General features: G+C 39.9%; 1 long non-coding RNA gene across 1 annotated transcript; it reads left to right on the plus strand.

The window, feature by feature from the left end:
• The first annotated feature begins 1628 nt into the window (after positions 1-1628).
• Positions 1629-7614, plus strand: LOC141422349 (uncharacterized). Its single transcript, XR_012446899.1, has 3 exons — positions 1629-1683; positions 2480-2551; positions 7265-7614. It is a non-coding gene; the product is annotated as an uncharacterized lncRNA (long non-coding RNA).
• The last annotated feature ends 5045 nt before the right edge of the window (positions 7615-12659 follow it).

Here is a 12659-nt window from a genome sequence, read left to right on the forward strand (position 1 = left end):
TAGTACAACCACTTTGGAAAACAATATGAGGGCTTCTTAAAAAAATAAACATAGATCTGCCATATGATTCAGTAATACCACTCCTAGGGATATACCCGAAGGAATCAGGTTATGACAAAGGCACCTGCACACCATGTTTATTGCAGCTATTCACAATAGCCAAGCTATGGTAACAGCTAAGATGCCCCACTACCAATGAATGGATTAAGAAAATGAGGTATTTATGCATGATGTAATTTTACTCAGTCACAAACAAGAAAAAATTTTGTCATTCGCAGATAAATGAATGGAACTGGGGAACATCATCTTAAGCAAAGTTAGCCAGGCTCAGAAGGTCAAAAATTGCATGTTCTCCCTCATATGCAGATTATAGACTTAAAACAAATGCAGTAATATTATTGGACTTGGATCACACTCTAAGGGGAGAATGTGCACAGGGGAGGAATAGGGAAAGGGAAGGGAACCTAAAACTTGAATGTGGTTGATGTGCTCACTGTAGAAGAGTGAATATAGTAATCTTAAAGTGGCAGAGACCACTATGGGAAGGGGACCAGGAAGTAGCAAAGAGGTCTGGTAGAGATGAACCAATGCGGGTTGCAATTCACAAGTGCATGGAAGCAATGCTAGGATTCTCTCTGTATAGCTATCTTTATCTCAAACCAGCAAAAACACTATGTCTTTCTTATTATCCCTTATGTTTTCTCTTCAATATAATTGGAGAACAAGAGGGCAGAACAGGTTCTGCCTGGAAGTGGTGGGGGAAAGGGGAGGTGACCCAAACAGTGTAAACATATGTAAATAAATGTAAAAATGATAAAAAATATAAAAAATAAAATCATTGTAAAAATATTGCACTGTGTGTGTTTATTTATATGTATGCATATGGCATTTTCTTTATCCATTCATCCTTTGATGGACATGTAGGTTATTTCCAGATCTTACCTACAGTGAATATCCTTCAATGAACATGGGAGGGCAGATATCTTCATGAAGTTGTAACTTCATCTTCTTTGTCTATATACCCAGAACAGAGATTGATGAATCATGTGGTAACTCTATTTAAATTTTTTTTTGTTTTACTGGAGCTTGAACTCAGAGCCTTGTCCTTGCTAGGCAGGCATGCTACCACTTGAGCCACACCCCCAGCTCTTGCAATAGCTTTTTAATAGCCTCTTCCTATTTACTTTTTTATTTCTCTGATTCATTCAGCATACTGTAGTCAGAATGATATTTTAAAGGCAAAAATTTGATAAAGTCATTGTTTCTCATTGCATTTAGGCTAAAATGCCAAATAAATAATACTACCAATAAGATTGTCTGATCTGGTTCCTGCCAACTCCTGCCAGCCTTCTCTTTGCTTCCAATATTCTAGCTACGGAAGCTCCGTTCAGTCTTGAGAATGTCTGAAAACACTCTCCTGCTGAGACTTCCCACGTGCTGTTCCTCTGCCTGGAACTCTGTTCTCCCTACTCTTTACCTGATTGTTCCTACACATGCCTCAGGTCTCAGGAATAATGTTCCCATGGTATAAATACTCTCCTAGTAGCCTCTACTTTTCTGTCACAGCACCTTTTCTGTTTGCCCTTATTTATGTGATTTTCTTTTCTGTCTCCCTACTAGACTGTGAGCTCTAGAAAGGCAAGGTTGATGTCTGTCTTCAGCACCTAGCACCTTCTGCATATGGTATGAGCCTGTTAATCTACTTGAATTTATAAATGCTCCATAAAAATCCCCTGGGCCAACCTGGGCATGGAGGTGCATGTAAATTTAGCACTCAGGAGGCTGAGACAGGAGGGTTGCAAGTTCAAGGCCACCATGGGCTACACAGTGAGTTCCAGGGAAATGAACCCAGTGAAATATTGTCATATGCCTGGCAATTCTTCTTTTGGAGGACTTAAACACACATGTTAAGGGGTTCTATTTTATAAGGGCAAGATGCTAGTGTGCAGTTCCAGGACAGACTGAGCTACATAGAAAGACCCTATCTTAAAAAAATCCAAAAAGAAAAAATATCCTGAACTATTTTGTAAGGATGTGTTTATTCATTTCTTTATTCTTTATTCACTCATTTATTCATTTAATACATATCCAGGTTATTTTGAATCCCAGGAAAGAATCAACTGTTCTCTTTAACTTCTCTCAACTCTTTCCTATCTCAATATTCCTTAGCAAGTTTTACTGAGTTCCTCAGGGAAGCAATGACAGGGACCATACTTTTCATATCTTTCTGGCTCACTGGATACATTGGGTCCCAGGAAGGCATTTTCTTCTCACTGTGTCCTGTACCACTCTGCTCCTAAATGCTCTCATTGTTCTTAATTCTAGCTCAGATATTAGACAGTCATCTTCCAAAGGTGAGATTGGGTGAACCTAGAAGGTCCTTTCTATTTGTGTGTTTGGTCAAACAAACATCTATCTTTTCTCATTGAATTTTTACAATGGTCTCTTACCAGTGGGTTTTGTCATTCTTGTTTTATAGGTGAGAAAACTGAGACCCATGGAGTTTAGTGTCTCCAAATCACAGAGATAAAGCTGCTTTCTTTTTGTTCTGGTATGTTGTTTACATTTTCTGAAATTGTGAATTCATGTTTAAAAATGAACCCAGTGAAATATTGTCATATGCCTGGCAATTCTTCCTTTGGAGGACTTAAACACACATGTTAAGGGGTTCTATTTTATAAAGGCAAGATGCTAGTGATCCAGTGATCCAGCAAATTGTCCGGAATTTAGCAATGGCTTGTGCTTTGGAAGGGATGTACATGATTCACTCTACATCCAGTCAGGCAGAAACATGGTCCCGCCCTTCTAGACAGACATCTGCTCAAATATAAATTTCCTGTTTATTGAGGCTTCTGCTCTATTGAAGTAAAGGTCTTGATACGGCCGAACAAGTCAATCATTATAAACCTTGTTAGTGTGACAGCCCCCTGTGTATTGTTTAACTGGAAACGAAACACAAATACACCAGCCCCCTGCAGTATCCGCTTCACGGTGCATAAATCTATCGTGCATCATGTCACTTGAAATTTGATGGCAATCTACCAAATGACAGAAAAGACTTCATCCTCAGAAGGCTATGCAAATGAGCACTGGCTCTGAACAATAAGGTGAGAGGACACAGCCTGTCTTCTGCTCCCCTCCCCCATGTCCTTCCCAGAAAGCATCCCCCAGGGTAATTTCTTAGTGGCAACTGGTGAATTATCCAAGTACAAATGACCAGTGTTCAGTTCCACATGCAGAGCTGGCTTCAGATGTTCTAAATAAGATTGAATTTTTCCTCCTGCTCTTTCCTATCCAAGCTGTAATATTGCTTGCAGCCAAACCTTCTCAGACCCTTATTAAGCTGTCTTAATTGCCTTCCTATGCTTTCTTTCCCTTTTATTCAAGCTTCAGAGGTGAGGGCTAATCTGCTCTAAGTTATGCTAAAATAAAGATGCTCGTTTAACTCCTTTCTCCTCCCCGCCCCGCTCCTCAATTCATTACACATCCATGCCATAGAGAAGTCTGCCTTTTCATTTTGGAATGGTTTAAACCAGCCCGCTAGTCTGCTGATAATAGGTCTGGACTGAAGCTAAATTCTTTCACCACTGGTCATAATTTCTTGGTTTGTATTTAAGTGGACAGAGCGTTTCTGAATCTGGCTCTGTTGGAAGATTTATTCATAAATTGTTAGAATCAGAGCTACAAGTCAAGGTAGCATCCACTCTAGTTGCTAGTCTTGAGTAGATTAAATCAAAACAAGCAGTTGGCTATCTGCATTGGCTCTTCTGGGTCATGGACCAACCTTGTCCGGGTTGACCCTAAAGGCAAGGCGCAGGTGTAGGGAGGCCGGGACAAGCCAGTGCAAGTTTATTGGCAGTTTGAGGGAGGATGAAGCCACTGAAGTCTGGAAGATTGGGCCTCTCAGTACATACATGGGCTTGCTGAGCAGAGCAGCAGAAGGCCAGCAAATGAAGCGAGGATTAGGAGTGGTGGTCAGGTTATGAGTACATATTCCCAGTGAAGTCATTGCCCACCTCACCAATTCTTTTGTGAGTACCTGAGGGGAGCTGTGAATTTGCTAAAAGGCTGAAGGTGTGTGACAGTCTCTTCTATGTTTGATGACTTTCTTGAAAACATTTATGATCATTTATTTCCCATCAAGACATATCCACCCCTTTATCATTAAATGCCCATTTTTTTGAGCAAAGGAGGAATTTATTAAATCGTGTAACAACTTACTCCTATTCCTCCTTACATTACATCACTGTAATTTTTTAGGGGATAAATATAAAAAATATTCTATGCAGTGATTTATTTTTATGATATCTTCTCAAAATATCCAAGTACTGAATGTATACATTTTTGAACCCTTTAGGTTAGGCGTAACTTCATAGTTAAAAACAGCAGGTTTTATCTCATATTAATGAAGGGAGAAAATAGTCTTTCTTTGAAAGACAAATGATTTTTGTCCTGAAGAACATTTGGTTCTGTAGGAAAGCTGTTGGTTTCACAGAAGATAAAATCTATTTTTTCAGGTTGAGAAAATTGGTCAAAAACTGTTTTACGTGGCTCAGGAATATATTGGTAAATCTCTATAGATTTCAAAACTATGGCATTCTATAGGAACATATACATGCTGTATAAATTTACACAATGTGGAGACATTTTATAGATTTAATTATCCTTTCATTGTGTCAAGGACCAGAGAATGTACTTTCCAGCTTCAAGTTTAGGTTGGTTTTCATTAAGAAGGGGAAGAACACATTTTAGGCTTTTTGTTCTGAGAATACAGCAATACACCTCAAATATGATAAACTTTATGTACAAATCTTGCCTCTAATGTTATTCTACTAGTTCTTCTTAAGCAACATCAGAACCTATAATTCTCAGTTATGTGGCTTTTTGACACTGGTGTGGGACAATTAGTCATCACTGTGCTATAAACAGTTGGAGGGCACAAAAGAAAAAGAAGACATTATTTCTGTCCTGAAGAATGTTTGCCTTGGTTGGACATGATGGTACATGCCTGTAATCCCAGTTATACAGAAGGTGGAGGTAAGGAGGATCATGGTCCAAGGCTGGTCCCAGACAAAAAGCCTGAGACTCTATCCAAAAATAACTAAAACAAAAAAAGGGCTGGGGGCATGCCTTAAGTGATAGAGTGCCTGCCTAGCAAGAGCAAGGCCCTGAGTTCAAGCTCCAATACCACAAAAAAAAAAAAAAAAGAATATTTGTCATCTTGGGGAGGGGGATGTGTGGCTCAGTGGTAGAGTGTGCATTTAGCATGTGTAAAGTCCTGGGTTCACTTTTCAGCACGAAAACTAAAACCAAAACAGCAGGCTATTTGCTCTAGCCAGAAAAACAGAATACATGCTCATGACGGATATTTAAAGATAAATCTACAATGTTTGTCAGCATTTATATATTAACACATAATCATTATAGCTTCTGTTTTCAAGTGAGTCCTCTATACTTGAAACTTTACAAAACATGATGTCGGATATTACCACCTATTTTGAAGACTAAGAAGCTGATGTTCAGAGATGTCACATGACCTTCCCAGACTCACCCCTCCAAGAAACATCAGAATCAGAATGGGAATTCAGCTGCGTCTCACTCTGAGGCCTGATTTCTTGCCCTCTGCCATATCTCTATGGGCAGCAACTGTATCTGTTCTGTTCTTGACATTGCTGTGGAACTGCACAGAGTGGGTACTCAAGATATTTAACAAATTGACAGAGCACTGCTAAAGCACACAAAAGAGGTATCTTAGGGCCAGGTGTGGTGGTGTATGTCTGATCCCAGCTACTCAGGAAGTGGAGGTAGAAGAATTGTAGTCTGAGGCTGGCACAAGCAAAGTTGGTGTGAGACCCTATCTGAAAAACAAACCCAAAGCAAAAGGACTGGGGATGTGCCCAGCAAGCACCAGACCCTGAGTTCAATCCCTAGCACTGTGGGAAAAGAATACTGTCCTAAAGCTTTAAGCATGCTGTGGAATCAAATTTGTTTTCTCTGAAACAGTCTAGGACTATTGTATGTGTGTGTGTGTATTACTGGATGTTGAAATCAGGACCTGGTGTCTGCTAGGCAGGCACTCTACCACTTGAGCCACTCCACCAGCCTGGGTGCAGGACTTTTTTCTTCTTTAGGACATATGATTCTTCTCTTTCTAATTGGCTTCTTGATCTGCCTCTGCCTTTGACAAACCAAGGCTGATTTTGGGTTTAGAGAAGGCAGTGTTTGGATGGTACTGGCTAGAGCACCCCAGCTCTGCAGCTAGAAGCTTGGCTGCTGTGGGGTAGGAGTGCTATTCCCTGGACAGCTGGCCTGTGAGGGGCTCTAACATGAGCGAGAGAGGGGGCAGGCCTTTACCTCCCAGCCCGAGTTTGCACTGCTTGTGCCTCCGTAAGCGCAGGCTGGGAAATGCAACTTATTATCCCTCATTAGAAGATCCCTCTAATTTACAGGCTTTAGAATGAAGTTATGTGCATGCTGCACTTTTGAACTCATTACTGAGTCTATTAAATCATATCAAAACGCCACTCGTGTAGCAGGTGTACTGGTGACTTCAGCTCAGATGGGGCCTTGGGTACGAAATGTCAGTCTGGCAACATATTCCCTCTTCTTCTATTGTCATGTTCCTTCCCCAATTTGGAACATCTGTTCATATTTGTTTACTGATCCCTTGGGGCTCACTTATCCAAAAAATCATGCTTAACTTCACGAAATTGCCGTTTTAAGGAGGGTTTTCTTCTACTCTGCTAAAGACAAATGGTGGGTTGTGAGAAAGCACAGGGGTGGGAGGGATCATGACATTTTAGACCTTTTCATTTGCTGCAGATGGTTGGAGAACAGACTCCACTCACAGAGGGAAAGTGATCTTGGATGCTTATGGGTTTGAGGGCTCCCTGGTTACTGACTGGACTTCTAATATCCTTTTAAGCTTTGCCTCTGGTAAGAGGAAGTGAGGACCAAAAAATGACACTGAGGGTGAAGGTGGGCAGTGCTGCTGCAATCAGTGTTGTGGAGGAGGTATCCATGGCTTTGACAAAGGACCCCACGCTGGGTGGCTTAAGCAGAAGAAACTGAGCATCTTCAGTTGGAGAGCAAGATGTCACCAAAGTTGGCTTCTGAGAGCTATGAAGAGAATCTGGTCTCTACCTCCCTCATAACTTCTGATGGTTTGTGGGTAGAGGGCATGTTGGTGTTTCCTTGCTTGTAGTTTTACTTTCCAGCTTCTACTTTCATCTCCCCATGACCTTCTTATTTGTCTGTTTTCCAGTTTCCCTCCTAAGGATACCAGTCATGGTAGGTGAGGGCCCATCCTGATGGTCTCATTTTCACTCGATCATCTGCAAAGACCTTTCTTCAAAGAAGATCACGTTCTAAGGTACTGCAGTTAGGACTCCAACATATCTCTTTTGAGGAGACACAATTCAATGCATCACAAAAGGGTAAAGTAAAAAGAGAAAAAAATTTTTTTCGAGAAAAAAATGTAATGAGTGTCTACTCTCTTCTTAGAATTGGGCTGGAATCTACGAATGTTGGAATGAAATACCCCTCTCAGTCCTTGTGGACGATGTCTGGGGAATGCTGCTCTGCTAATGTCTCCTGTTCTCACACAATTTGAAAATGAACACAGACTTCCTTGTTTCCTCCTCTACTGAAGCTGTAGGTTTTCCTCCAGTGGGCTTGGTTGTCAGCCAGTGAGGTGTATAAGCAGTGCTGGCCAGCAGTATTTGGGTCTACTCATCTGATAAGAGTTTGTCAGTTGGTTTTCTTCTAACTAATTTCTTTTTTTTTCTGTTTTAATTAAATTAATTAATTAATTTTAATTATTCATTTATTCACATGTGCATACATTGTTTGGGTCATTTCTCCCCCCTGATCCCCTCCCCCACCCTCTTCACCCTCCCCCCCCAGTTCCAGGCAGGTCCTGTTCTGCCTTTATCACTAGTTTTGTTGAAGAAAAGACACAAGCCTAACAAGGAAGACAAAGCGTGTTTGCTAGTTGAGTTGAAAATAGCTATACAGAAATATTCCTAGCATTGCTTTCGTGTACACATGTGTTATGACCCATGTTGATTCATCTCTAACTGATCTTTACCCTGGTTACTGAACCCCTTCTCATGATAACCTCTGTCGTTTTAAGGTTTCTGTATTAGTTCCTCTGGAGTGGAGACATCAAACACTTTTATGTTTTGGGTTTTCTACCTATTCCTATATCTCCTGTATGTGCTCTCCCCTTGTCATGAATGATGAAACCTGATGCAAAATAAGTGGAGTTCTCTTCTCTGCCTGTTAGGGGTGAAGTGGCTACCGATTCATATTAAGCTATTGCATTTGACTGGCACCACCCTGTGTGCAAAGGTATGCTTAATAAATTCTTTGTGAAAGCTTGCTAACTTACCTGCCAGGTATTTGCTGACACCTACTTACTTATTAATTGAGCGTCTTCTTTGCCCAGGTGATACCTAACAGGATATGGTCTTTCTGAGATGGTTTCATCTCAGGTGCAGTGCAGGAATTTCTTCTGCAGCCCCTCTGATAAGCCTGTCCTGAGTAACCCCTCAGACAGGCAGCTTATTACCTATGTGAGAGATTTGTTTCCATGCTGGGCAGGTCTCTTTCTCAAAGTAGAAAGTACGTTTTTAAAAAATTGAGCTAAAATTCACTTTGCAATTTGTAATGACATAATGTCACCCAACTTTCCTAAAATTTTTAGGGGCTCTAAAAATTTTGAGATCTAATTCACATGCCATAAAATACACCTTTTAAAAGTATATTATTCAGTTGTTTTCAGTAAATCTAAAAGTTGGGCAATTCATCACCCCTAAAATAAGCCTTCGGATCTAGTACTCCCCATTTTGTCCTCCTTCTAGCTCCTGAAAAACCACTAATCTACTCTAAAGATCTGCCTACTCTGGACATTTCATAGAAATGAACTCATATAATATGTAGACTTTTTTTTTTACTTAGTGTGTATATAAAGGTTCATTCACATTGTAACCTGAAGCATTAAGCATATACTTCATTTCTTCATTGTAACATGTAATTTACTTTTTTATGAATGAAAAACATTCCATTGTATGGACATACCAAACTCTGTTCACTCACTCATTTGGGTTGTTTCCATTGTTTGGTTATTATGAAAAATAATATCAAGCACATTTGCATTCTACAAATTTTTGTATATATACAATTCTCTAGGACTGTGACTGCTGGGTTTTGTGGTAATTGTATGTTTAACTTTTTGAGGTACCACCAAACTGTTTCTGAGAGCAGCGGTACCACTGTATGTTCCCAGGAACAGTATTTGAGGGTTCTGACTTCTCTGTGTCCTCACCAACACTTGTTATTGTTCACGTTCATGACTGTAGGCCTCCTAGTGAATGTGAAATGTTCTCTCATTGTGGTTTTATTTGTATTTCCTTAATGGCTAATGCTGTTGAACATCTTTTCATGTGCATTTTGAGTATTTTCATATCTTTTTTTGAGAAATACAATTGTCTTAAACTTTCATTTTGCAAAACATTTCCATGTTTACTCATTTAGTAAGCATTTACAGGACATATATTTATGTGCCAGGCTTGTGCTATACACGAAGGACATAGACATGGAAGAAATTTCATACTGAAAGGTGGAGTAGTCGGGTAACCATTTGCACAAGGACTACTTCTTTCCAAGAGAGAATTGTTAAGGCCCCTAAAGTTTCACGTGAGAATGTGTATTCTGAGGAGAATATCTACAACTTGTTTGGGTTTTGCATAGATTTGGGCTCTCATTCAGAAGACAGATATCCACAAATAAGACTTGGAATCATGTAACCAAAATGTCAGCAATGAGCCTATAGTAAAGCAAAAGACAATGAGAATTCAATTCTCTTTACTTCTGGAGCTCAATGGACAAAGTCCAGAGCAAATGCTGAGATTTGAGCTGAGGACAGAGCCAACAGGAAGCCATAACTGGTTTGACTCATGGATAAGGGCTTGGATATGGGCTTCCTTGGTGTATTTTAGAGAATTTTAGATTCTAAAATTGGTGCAGTAGCTTCAGTGAATAGTGTTGATGCTGTCTGCAGCATCATGGGGGAACTTGCCAGTCACAGAAGGTATTCTCCCGGGACTGGGGCAGGATCACAAGAGAGGGAAAGTGGTGGATAGCACATGGTGACTGAGAACTAGCTGGGGATGGTCTTGAGTTAGGAGAAATTTGAAGGGACTTGGAGAATTTTCACTGAGGCAGAAGAATACTAGTTTTGGCTGTTAAGTTACCCTACTTTGACTCCTATGCTGTTGTGTCTTGGGGAACCATAGTTATAGATAAATAAGATATGGTCTTTTTTCTACACAAGGATATAGAAGAGAGGGGGAATCAAATAGCAATGTATAATTTCAATACAAAGGGTTGTTCACCAAGAGAGAGATAAATCAGATGGCCATTAGTTGGTGGCTTGAACAGCTTTCTCTCTACATGTCTGAGTCTATCATCACCCATGATTGGCTCAGCAAACTTACCCAGATTCTGATACCACTCTGCATTTCTTATGTTGGCTCTCTCCTGCTTTTATCCTGTTGGTTTTTGCCCAGATTCTATCTCTCAGGCTGGTTCCATGAGAATGAAGCTCCATTATATAATTGTTAGACTTTTTGAATCTGTGCCTTTCCTGTTCTCCTACCTGGCTCAGGGGTTTAGAATACTTAATATATTTATCAGCCCACTTTTCTGTCTGGGTCTTTTGTGTCTGAGAGAAGAGAATTTTAGGGGCTCCAAAGATGGAGGAGAACTTTGGGAAGGAAAATCCTGTGGATATGGAGCAAGAAGATAGATGCAGAAGCTTGAAGTAGTTTAGTTATGTTTTATAGAACTTGCAAATACTTTGGGATAAGCATGGGATGCTATAAAGAATGGAGAGGGGCCCATTATGGAAAGCACAGAGTATTAGATTTTACTTTGTAGGCAAGTGGGGGGCATGTGGGGAACCATATAGTTGAATTCATTTTTTAAGAGAGCTTCCTTTGAGACATTCTGGTGGTGGTCCTGGAGAGCCACAGGAAGGGAGGCTATTGCAATGTCCAGATGAGAGATGATGATGACCATGGATGTGACATTAGACATAGAAAGAGGTGCAGAGATTGGAGAAACCCTCATAAAACAGAACTGAACAGCTTTGTAATTTATTGGCTGTGGAGCTTAGGTGAGGGGAAGAAATAGTAACAAAATGACTTTTCTGACATTGGCAATTCAGTGAATGGTATAATTATAAAGATGGAGAATGCAGAAGGAGGACTTTTGTGGCAAAGTGTGCAGAACATTTTATTCTATTTTCTGTTTTGTGTTAAAAACCTTCAGAAGTTTGAATTAGCCCTCCTGATTCCTTTTGTCTTATTACACAGCTTAAAAATCATGCATCTAGTTCCTTCAGATAAGTCTTTGTTTCTTGTCCCCCCACTTTTTTTGAGATAGCCCAGGCTGACCTTGAGGACATGAGCTTCTTGTCTCAGCCTCCCATGTACTGGGATTACAGATATGCACCAACACTCCCAGCTATGTTCTTTATATTAATTGCTACTTATTCTTGAATTTTCTATGTGCCTCCTGAAATAGGATTCCCTGATGTGAAAACCTACCATATAGGGTTGGACTAAGGGATATCAGTGTGGGATTGTTCTTCTTGGTGACACCCCAGTGTTGTGCTATTTACAGGATACATACATTTATGATCAAGACCTTTTAATCCTGTTTTAGAGTCTACACTGATGTTTAATGTCCAACTGCAAATGCTAAGTCATGTTTTCATTTCTTTAGTGTTGACAAGCATATCATTTAGAGTATTCTCAGTTAATAGTGAGTCAAACTTTGAGGACATTTATTAGGTATTTAAGAAGTCCAGAAGAATGCAATCTCAGACTTGTTTGGTGAATACATGGTGTCATTGAGTTCCTTTTCTTTCTACTCTGTTATCCTAGAGTATTAGTTTCATCTGCTTTGTGGCCTCATTGTTTCAAGATGGCTGCCACAGCTCCCAGGGTCAGGTTCTAACATTAAAATATCTGCAGTAGGAATAAAGAGAGTAGGGGAAAAAAGAACCTTCTCTGTGTATGTCTTTCTTTTCCTCCAGGAGGAAAATCTCCCTGGAAGTGCCCAGCACACTTCTCATTTATGTCTCATTGACCAATCTCTGGGCCACACAGACTTAGCTTGCTATGGTTGGCATAGACCAATGAAGATTCATTGTTTGGAAGATGAAATATTTCTGCCTAAACAAAATCATTATTTTGTTACCAAGGAAAAGGAGTTCATGGCTGTGTAATAGGCAATCAACAGGATCTGCTCACAGGAAACCGAAGAAATGTTTGATCAAATATAGAAACAGAATAGGTCAGTTTGAGTTTAGAGTGCTCTAAAATCTATCATCTATCTATATATCTATCATCAATGAATCTGTCATCTATCATCTGTCATCTATCTGTCACCTGTCTCCATCATCAGCCTAGAGATCTGTTTTCTAGTTCTACCAGGCTTGATCCAAAAAACTCTGTTATCTAATTTGTATTTTATTATCTTATCCAGAAACATTGTGGGAGACTTTGCCAGTGTTTTGTTAGAAAAGGAAATGATAATAATGTGCTATCACATTTTAGTGACTTAGCGATGACTCAGGGACATATTATTTT

The sequence above is a fragment of the Castor canadensis genome, chromosome 4 (assembly GCF_047511655.1).
Source record: "Castor canadensis chromosome 4, mCasCan1.hap1v2, whole genome shotgun sequence".
Lineage (NCBI taxonomy): Eukaryota > Metazoa > Chordata > Mammalia > Rodentia > Castoridae > Castor > Castor canadensis.